A 9,029-nucleotide genomic window follows, 5' to 3' on the forward strand; every position below is an offset into this window, starting at 1 on the left:
TAGAATTTCAACCACTCTGGATACTTTCAATTCAAACAAGAAAGATAATTTTCAAATTGCAGGAGTATATGTGTCTGCATTCTGCTTTTTCAGGACCATGATTTTAGTAGATAATCATTTCCATATTTGGAGCGAGTTTATGTATCAATAGGAACAACAGGGGGGAGTGGGGATCAAAAATAACACAGCTTCCTTTTAATCATACAGAATAAAACCAGGCTATCTTCTTCTGACTCTACTTTTCACTTTTTCAACACAATAAGAGATTTATCACTGAAGACCTCTGCTGGAAACACCTTGCAAGCGGGAATCAGTTATCGGCTCTAAAATGTTCAATAGTGAAATCAAAAAAGGAAGTAAAAGAAAAACCACTTGAGATAAAGTTTTTCTAAATCAGTAAGTTCCCGTTTGCCATTGCAATGGTTACTTGTGAACATGATTACAAGGTTCCAGAACTGTCAAAGAATCCCCAAACCTCTGCGTTTCTCAGCAGCCACCTCAGCAGCTCCACAAAACATGAAAGCTGATCCGTTTTGCTGTAGTCATTCACCATGGCCTTTGATCAAGAAAAACAACATCTCATTTCCCTTGTGTGTCCCCTCCTTCTCTTCAGGGAGAAACAGGTAAATCAACACTCATCTTTCTGGATTGCTTTGCAGAATCTGATTCATTCAATACTGCCAAATATTTTTGTCTTGTCTCCAAAAAGCTTCCAGGGATAAACGTTGAAGTCCTGAAGGACCTCAGGCCTTTCCCTAAAGCCTGAGCATTCTTAGCATTTGTTCCTACATCTCTAAAGTTCCTGCAGGCAAAGATTTACAAGCTCTGTCCTTTGCCTGATATTGCTCAACAAGAAGGCTGCTGGAAGAACAAGAAAGACAGAGTGGTTTGAAGTGCCAGGAGTGAGCAGATTTTACCTACTTGTACATCTCCTTGCTATCAAACGCAGCGGCTTACAGATTTGTCAGTGCTTTGCTGCAACGAACCTGTGGAGTCACATCTGCTGAAACCCACTTGGCTGATAGTCAGAAGAGGATGTGCTTGGTGAGGCTTGGTTCCTTTATGGCAAAGGGACCTTGAACTGCAAAGTCAGTCCTGGCATACTTTCAATGTACTTGCATAGTCACTCACTTAGCTTGTAGAGCCAAACACAGCAGCGGTGACCAAAATCAACTGCATCTGTCTGCACCAGCCTAGAGGGCACTCTCCACTCTAATAGCCTTGGGTCTGGCCACAACAGTTCAGAAGCTGATGAGCTCCAGCCAGTATTGCTGTAATTTGTCAAGAGGAATCAAGACTCAGATGCTGGTAAGGACCATAATTCAACAATCTGCTCAACAGGACACATCAGCTTTCCACCCCACATGCACAGAGCAGTCCACTTAAAGATTCTGTCCTGCTGTTCAAAACTACCTGCCCTTAATTCTTCGTGAAACTACCAGCTTCCATGACAACTGCCTCACCAGAAAGTAGCAAAAATCTGAACCACCAAAACTAATGAAGTGATTTTTCACACAAACTCCAGAAAGCCCGTGCAAATAGATTCTTCTTTTCCCTCCTCTGTGCTGAGCTGCTGTGTAACCAGGAGGGAAATGCTTTCTGATTGCCAGCAGAATGTAAGGTTGCCCAGCATTTCTTGTTGGTTGGTTGTTGCAGCTTAAATTGGAATGGGAGAGGGAATCCTTCTACGTCTGTCGCACAACCAGACTGACTGCTTTGAAAATTTGTTTAAAAAACAAATCCTCGGTGCCTTGGGCAATCTGGACATCAACACCAATGGTTAGGAGAAAAGAAAGCAACTTAGGAGGGAACATCTCCTTGTGCTCATTGCCAGCCCTTGAATTACTGGGAAGGCATTCCTAGAAAAAGGGCCTCCAGTCAAGTCAGTGAATGGAAGAGCTGCCTCCAGAAAAATCAATTCTATGTGGTAAGAGCCCAGTGCCTCTGTTCTGGAGGCCTTCCTTCTTTGAAGCCAAAAAATCAAATGAAGCTTCACAACTTCATCTCAGCTCTAAATTGTCATAAATCTTATTTGTGCTCTGAAAGGAAACAAAGTAGAATGAATGGGTAATCAATCAGCTGATGTGCCCTGGAAGTCCTGCAGCTTCTGAGTACAAGGAAAATCCCTTCCCTTCTCTCCAGAAGGTATTTCATTTTTCACATCGCTCGAGGTGCTCCCAGTTTTGCAGAAAGAGGGGAATATCACATGCTGACACTTGTGGGATTGTTTTCATTTACACATGACTCGACTGCAAAATGAGCCAGTTTTGTTTCAAGGGGGTAGGCAACACCAGGAGGAGGAAAAAGAAAGCAGGGATAAAATCCATGCTGCAGGAGAGCACAATAAATGATACACACACACACAAAAAGGAAATTGAAGGAAGGAATTTGACCCTCCTTGAAATGTAAACTGTGTACAGATTTACTTTTAAAGGTGAACAGATGTTCCTGAGATTAGGCGAAACTACTGTATGAAACCTCTGCTGGGTGCCTAATATTTTAGATTCCACAGCCCACAGGGTCTGAAAACTGAAGTTTCAGAACTCTCTACTTTCTAGTAAGCTATGAAACAGTCCAAAAGATTCATAACTTCTGCATCCCTTCCAGTTCCTGATTTTATATTTAGTTCTCAGTGTTATCAGAGATCGCTTGCTGGCATGAGACCCAGCGATCTGTCATCTTGCTCTGTAAGGTTGCATAACATTATTGTTGGCAGTCCTGGAAAGGAGACAAGAGTCTTTGATAAATAACACATATTTTTCCTCCAGGAAAATATGCACAGTTGAATCCTTCATGAGACATCAAACCTGGCTGCAGTGCACGCATGTTGCTAGACTGATTGTTTGATGTCATCTGCAGTGGATAAAAAAAACTACAGAAGGGAAGATGTGAGGTTTTTACCTTACCACCTACCTTTTGAGTGGCAGCAGGCTGGAAGCCACAGCTTGAAACCCCTCACTGACTTGCAGTTAAAGAAGGTTTATAATACATTTTACCCATTTCATACGTGGCCAGTGCTTAAGAGAGGCACATCTGCTGCTCAGTTCTCAAGTGCCCACTCAATGACACAAAAGTACTCGGTGAATTTTGGGTTTTAGAGAGGTATTTCCAAATAGAGCATTGTTACAGAACTTTTCAATCACAAGGTCTGTGTGAAAAGCTTTCAATTAGTAAAGCATGATTGGTGTGTCAAGGGACACTGGGGATAGATGTTGGGATGCCTGCACCTTTGCAGTTATTCGGTGCCTGATGATACAGTGATTAAGTACCACTTCTAGATTCCTGTTTCTAGTGATCAGAAAGGTTTTAGCCTCATGGGTTCAAAGACACTGCATGCAATATAAAAAAAAAAAAAAAATCCTGCATTTTGGCATAATGGAAGAGCCATGAGGATGATTATGGGACTTGAGCATCTCCCTTATGAAGAGACACTGAGAGCCCTGGGACTGTTTAGTCTGGAGAAGAGAAGGCTGAGAGGGGATCTGATCAATGTCTATCAATAGCTGAGGGGTGGGTGTCAAGTGGAGGGGGCCAGGCTCTTTTCAGTGGTTCACAGTGATAAGACAAGAAACAATGGGTTCAAACTAGAACAGGGAAGATTTCACCTCACCATGAAGAGAAACTTCTTTCCAGTGAGGGTGACAGAGCACTGGAACAGGCTGCCCAGGGGGTTGTGGAGTCTCCTTCTCTGGAGATTTTCAAACCCCACCTGGATGCATTCCTGTGTGGACTATCCTAAGTGATCCTGCTCTGACAGGGGGGTTGGACCTGATGATCTCTTGATGTCCCTTCCAGCCTCTGATATACTGTGAGACTGTGATAGGTAAGATGTGTGTGTTCTGTCTTATGCTGGGACGTGAAACCACTGTTTTCAAAAGCACCAGAAGTAGCAGGACTTCCTGGTCCTATCCTCACAATGTTCCTGTCTTCAGAGAACTGCAAAATTCAGTCAGCTTTTTACAGTTTCCACACTTAGCATCGTTCAAAGCCATATAGAACTCATGGTCATCTAGATGTTTATGTGTGTGTGTATATATATATATATGTACATACACACACATAGATATATTTAGACACACATGCACACAAAAGAAGAGTCATATATTTTTTTTTTTTTTTGGTGAATTGGCTGGCTCTTAAAATGGCTTGTTTTTTTTCCCAAATTAAACGAAACGAGTCAATTTATGAGCTATCAAAATGCAATTTGGAATCTTTTACACACCTCAGATGTGTGGTGCTGCCTCCAAAGAATATCAGCTCTGCCTTGGCAATGTGTTTCTAATGTTTATGCAACAACACTGGCTGCTGTTGTGGTGGCTAATGAAGAGATAAGCCATGAAACACAGCACTCCATGGACTTCTGCAAAAATTAAACTGTGAATCTGTGATGAGTCCAGAGCAGGCAAAAGAGATACTTTTGCCTGCCTATAGTGAACTGACTTTTTAAATATTGCTGGGGTTTTTGTTTGTTTTTTTTTTTTTCTTTGCTTTGCTTTGCTTTTCTGTTTACATTCTCTGGTTTCTGAAAAGTAACAAAGTCTGACCTATTACACTATATCAGAGGTTGGAAGGGACCTCAAGAGATCATCAGGTCCAATCCCCCTGCCAGAGCAGCATCACTTAGGGTAGTCTGCACAGGAATGCATCCAGGTGGGTTTGGAAAGTCTCCAGAGAAGGAGACTCCACAACCCCCCTGGGCAGCCTGTTCCAGGGCTCTGTCACCCTCACTGCAAAGAAGTTTCTCCTCGTGTTGAGGTGAAATCTTCTATGTTCAAGTCTGAACTCATTGTTCCTTGGCTTATCACTGTGAACCACCCAAAAGAGCCTGGCCCCCTCCACTTGACACCCACCCCTCAGCTATTGATAGACATTGATCAGATCCCCTCTCAGTCTTCTCTTCTCCAGACTAAACAGTCCCAGGGCTCTCAGTCTCTCTTCACAGGGGAGATGCTCAAGTCCCCTAAGCATCCTCCTGGCTTTCTGTTGGATTCTCTCCAGCAGGTCTCTGTCTCTCGTGAACTGGGGAGCCCCAAACTGGACACAGGGTTGCAGATGTGGTCTCAGCAGGGCAGAGTAGAGAGGTAGAAGAACTTCCCTAGCCCTGCTGGACACCTTTCCTGATCCATCCCAGGATCCCATTGGCTCTCTTGGCCACAAGAGCACATTGTTGTCCCATGCAGAACTTGCTGTCCCCCAGCACTCCAAGGTCTTTCTCTGTGGAGCTGCTTTCCAGCAGGGCAGCCTCTAACCTGTCCTGGTGCCTGTTGTTATTTCTCCCCAGATGTAGGACCTTGCACTTGTCCTTATTAAACTTCCTGAGGTTTGCCTGCACCCCGCTCTCAGCCTGTCCAAGTCATGTTGGGTGGCTGCACAGCCTGAGGGGTGTCAGCCAACCCCCTCAGTTTTGTATCTGAGTAGCTGAGTTTTGCATCCTATTTACAACACTGTTGAATGCAGCTGTTATTTTTATCCATGCTCTGTTTGACAAGTTGATTTGGCCATTAGAGGATAAAGTTTTATGGGTAATAGAAGCATTGACTCGTTTATATAGCCAAATAATTTCAATTCCCTTTATATTTGTACCTCAGTAAGATCTTTAACTGGAATGATTGCACTCAAGCTGACACACCAACTAAAAACTGGGTGGTCCATAATATGTAAAATTAATAGAGCTACACATATGAGCCAAAGACCACCAAAGTGTCTTCAAAACTCTTAAATTACTTCAAGAAGGCTTGGATCAAGCCAGGATGGGTGGATAGAACTTAATCTCAAATTGCTTTAGAGATTCTTTCTCATTCCCCTTCTCTTTCTCTCCTAGGACAGTTTGAAATCAGCAAAAAAAAATATACAACCATGAAAGGTAAATGATGAACAAAAGAGTGTTTGGGGTGTTTATAAATCAAAACATTGGTTTAAAACACATATAAGAACAAAGAGCACCTGTGCACATCAATACCACAAGGCTGGTACCTAATGAAGATTGTATTGTGTTGCTAATTTACTCTGAGGCTCTTGTCTATTTATAGCCTTCAAAGCACCTCCATTAGGAAGATGTGAGGAACCACAGTTTGATTACCTTTTTATGTGCCTTACATATGCAGTGCAAAATGATGTAACTGCCTGGTTGTTCTTATTAGAATTTTGCAATATATGTACATATGCATGGGGCATCATACACAAACCTAACAGGCAAAGCAACTGGGCATTAGAACCTTTATTTTAATTCACAAATTATTTTCAGGCAAAGGTGCTGCCAGCACCACTTATTGTCTCACAATTTGATTTGCATTCTCCACGCTGCACCTGCTGTACAGAAGTAGGGGCAAAACTGGCTGACGTTTGCAAATGACCAAAAGGCTACCAAAGATCACCCTGCACCCAGCATGCTCTCTACCATCAGAAACCAGCAATTAACTTAACAGGGTTCCTGAAATTCAGTAGATCCATGAGATGTGGCATGTGTTGGCATTCTCTGGCTGATCTAAACATCCTCTCATCACGGAGTAACAGGATGTGTTTGCTATTTGAATTATTTAGGAGCTTGTTATGTGAATTAGGAAGCAGCACTTTGCAGTGTTAAGTCTAATATTTTATGATCTTCAATTGATTAGGTAGATTTTTGGGATTACCTCTAAAGGTTAGGATAAAAACAAGCAGATTCTGGCAATCTGTGTGCAAAGCTGAAGTTTCAAGCAAAATGCAGCAAAAACTGGGGAAAAGAAGTTCTCTTCTCTTCTCTTCTCTTCTCTTCTCTTCTCTTCTCTTCTCTTCTCTTCTCTTCTCTTCTCTTCTCTTCTCTTCTCTTCTCTTCTCTTCTCTTCTCTTCTCTTCTCTTCTCTTCTCTTCTCTTCTCTTCTTTTCTCTTTTAAAAACATTGGGCTGCTTTACTTTTTACATGCAAGCTAGAAGAAGAGGTGATCCTGCTCAAAGTCACTTGCAGCCCCTAACATTCTGTGATTCTGTGAAAAGAGGTTTGTGTTCTGATATCCAGTGATTTTGAGCAGTATCAATATTTTTATGAGTTTTAGCAGGTGGTTGTGCAGAGAGATGTTTATGTGAGGAAGAGAATGGCAAAGTCTTGCATGTGGCAAGGGCTAAGGAGGAGGGGAAAACAAAGCACATTGGATTTGCACAGGAGAAAACCACCAGGACTGAGCTAAAGTCAAACAAAGGTAGTGGATGATTAGGATGTGGGAGAAAGCATAAAAGCAAAAGGGAAACAAATGCAGAAGGAGAAGAGACAAAGGAGCAAACCTAAGCTAAGATTCAGAGCGAGGTTGAAACAATCAATTTCAAAGGAACTGAAAGTAACTCATGAGGCCTTACAAAGCTTATGTTTGTTCCTGCCTATTTCTGCTTTCTCTCTGCTTCTCTAGTTCTGTGCTACTGGCCATTGCTCCTAACAGAAGATGCAAGAACATTGGCTCACTGTAAACAATGTTAGCAGGTTTAATGCTTCTGCCACTGCAGGGAAGAACAAGAAATCTCTGATATTTTCAGACTGGCATTTTAGTGGAGCACAGGGATGGAATCTGTCAAGTCTTCAGAAGGTGTGCAGATCCTATTCAAAGACACACTTGCGTTTGTTTTAAGAAATGAGGCCAAACTGAGTAGCACTTTCTGAGGCCATGTGCTGGTCACGCTTTTGAGATCATCACACAGCGTGTCTCAAGATTACATGAGACTGAATGTCCCTCTAGCAGCTTCTCTTCTATCTAATGAGCAGCTGGGTACCTTTAGTGAAATAACCTTTAGTAAAATGGTATTACCTGGTGCAAGATACATTTAGTTGTGATTGATTGATTGATTAATTTTTGTCAGTCAAGTCAAACATTCAATGAATACAAGAAAGGAACAAAACTTCAACATTGCTGTGCAGAGCTGTGGAAATTGGTACCCTTGCCACAGCAAGAGTGCACACATTCCTTGGAGTTAAGCAGACAACTTTCTGTCAGACCAGTACAAACTCTGTAAATCCAGCAAACAAACCTGGCTCCTTTACCCCAAGCCAGATTCAGCATCGTTCCTGCACCTACAACCCACTAAAGTCAACCTTCAAACAAGTTCTTCTTTTAGACCTGGAAAGAGCCTCACATCATGATCCATGATCAACACAGGGTGAGCAATCCAGCCAAGCAGTTACATGGCTTTTAAACTCACCTCAGAAAATCACCAGTTTTCATTTATGCCAGCTGGGTTGGGTGCCAGCTGAGCTGCTCAGGCCCCTCTCATGGATCACCATGGCACACTGGTGGCAGATGCCCACTGCCCACCAAGTATCTGAGTCCACTTTAAACTAGATGTGTCAAGATTTTCCTCTTATTTCTTTATACAGCCAAAACCAGCAGGATAGCAGGGCCCCCCCTGCCCATGCTGGAGCATTGTGGTCTTGCAGGATGCCAATCCCCAGCTCCACGCTCACCGGTCCCTCGCCAGCACCAGCTGCCAGCTGGAAACCACACACACCTCACCTCACTCTGGGAAGGACCAGAGCCTCTCCCTGCTCTCATTTTATTTTCCACACCAAAACATATCCATCTTATGATTTCTGAAGAATGAAATTGCAAATGTCAGCCTCTTATCTTTGATCAGCAAAGAGTTTACTAAATGCAGCTCGTGGTGTTCATGGAGTGGTAGCAATGGGGATGGAGCCATGTTGAAGCTGGGAGTGGTGGCACTGTAAAAGAATAAAATAAGGCAGAGTAGTACAGAGCTACATTAACTTATAACACTCACAGTATTCCAACCAGCAGCCTTAGATTAATGTGAGGTAATGTGAGGGATCTACTGGAGAGAGTCCAACAGAGAGCTACCAGGATGATCAAGCGACTGGAGCACTGCTCTCTGAGGAGAGGCTGAGAGAAGACTAAGAGGGCATTTAATAAATGTTTATAAATATCTGAGGGCTGGGGGTCAAGAGGGAGGGGACAGGCTCTTCTCATTTGCACCCTGTGACAGGACAAGGGGTAATGGATAGAAACTCCAGCACAGGAGGTTCCATCTCAACATGAGGAGGAACTTCTTCA

This window comes from Indicator indicator, chromosome 7 (genome assembly GCF_027791375.1).
Source record: "Indicator indicator isolate 239-I01 chromosome 7, UM_Iind_1.1, whole genome shotgun sequence".
In the NCBI taxonomy this organism is placed as follows: domain Eukaryota; kingdom Metazoa; phylum Chordata; class Aves; order Piciformes; family Indicatoridae; genus Indicator; species Indicator indicator.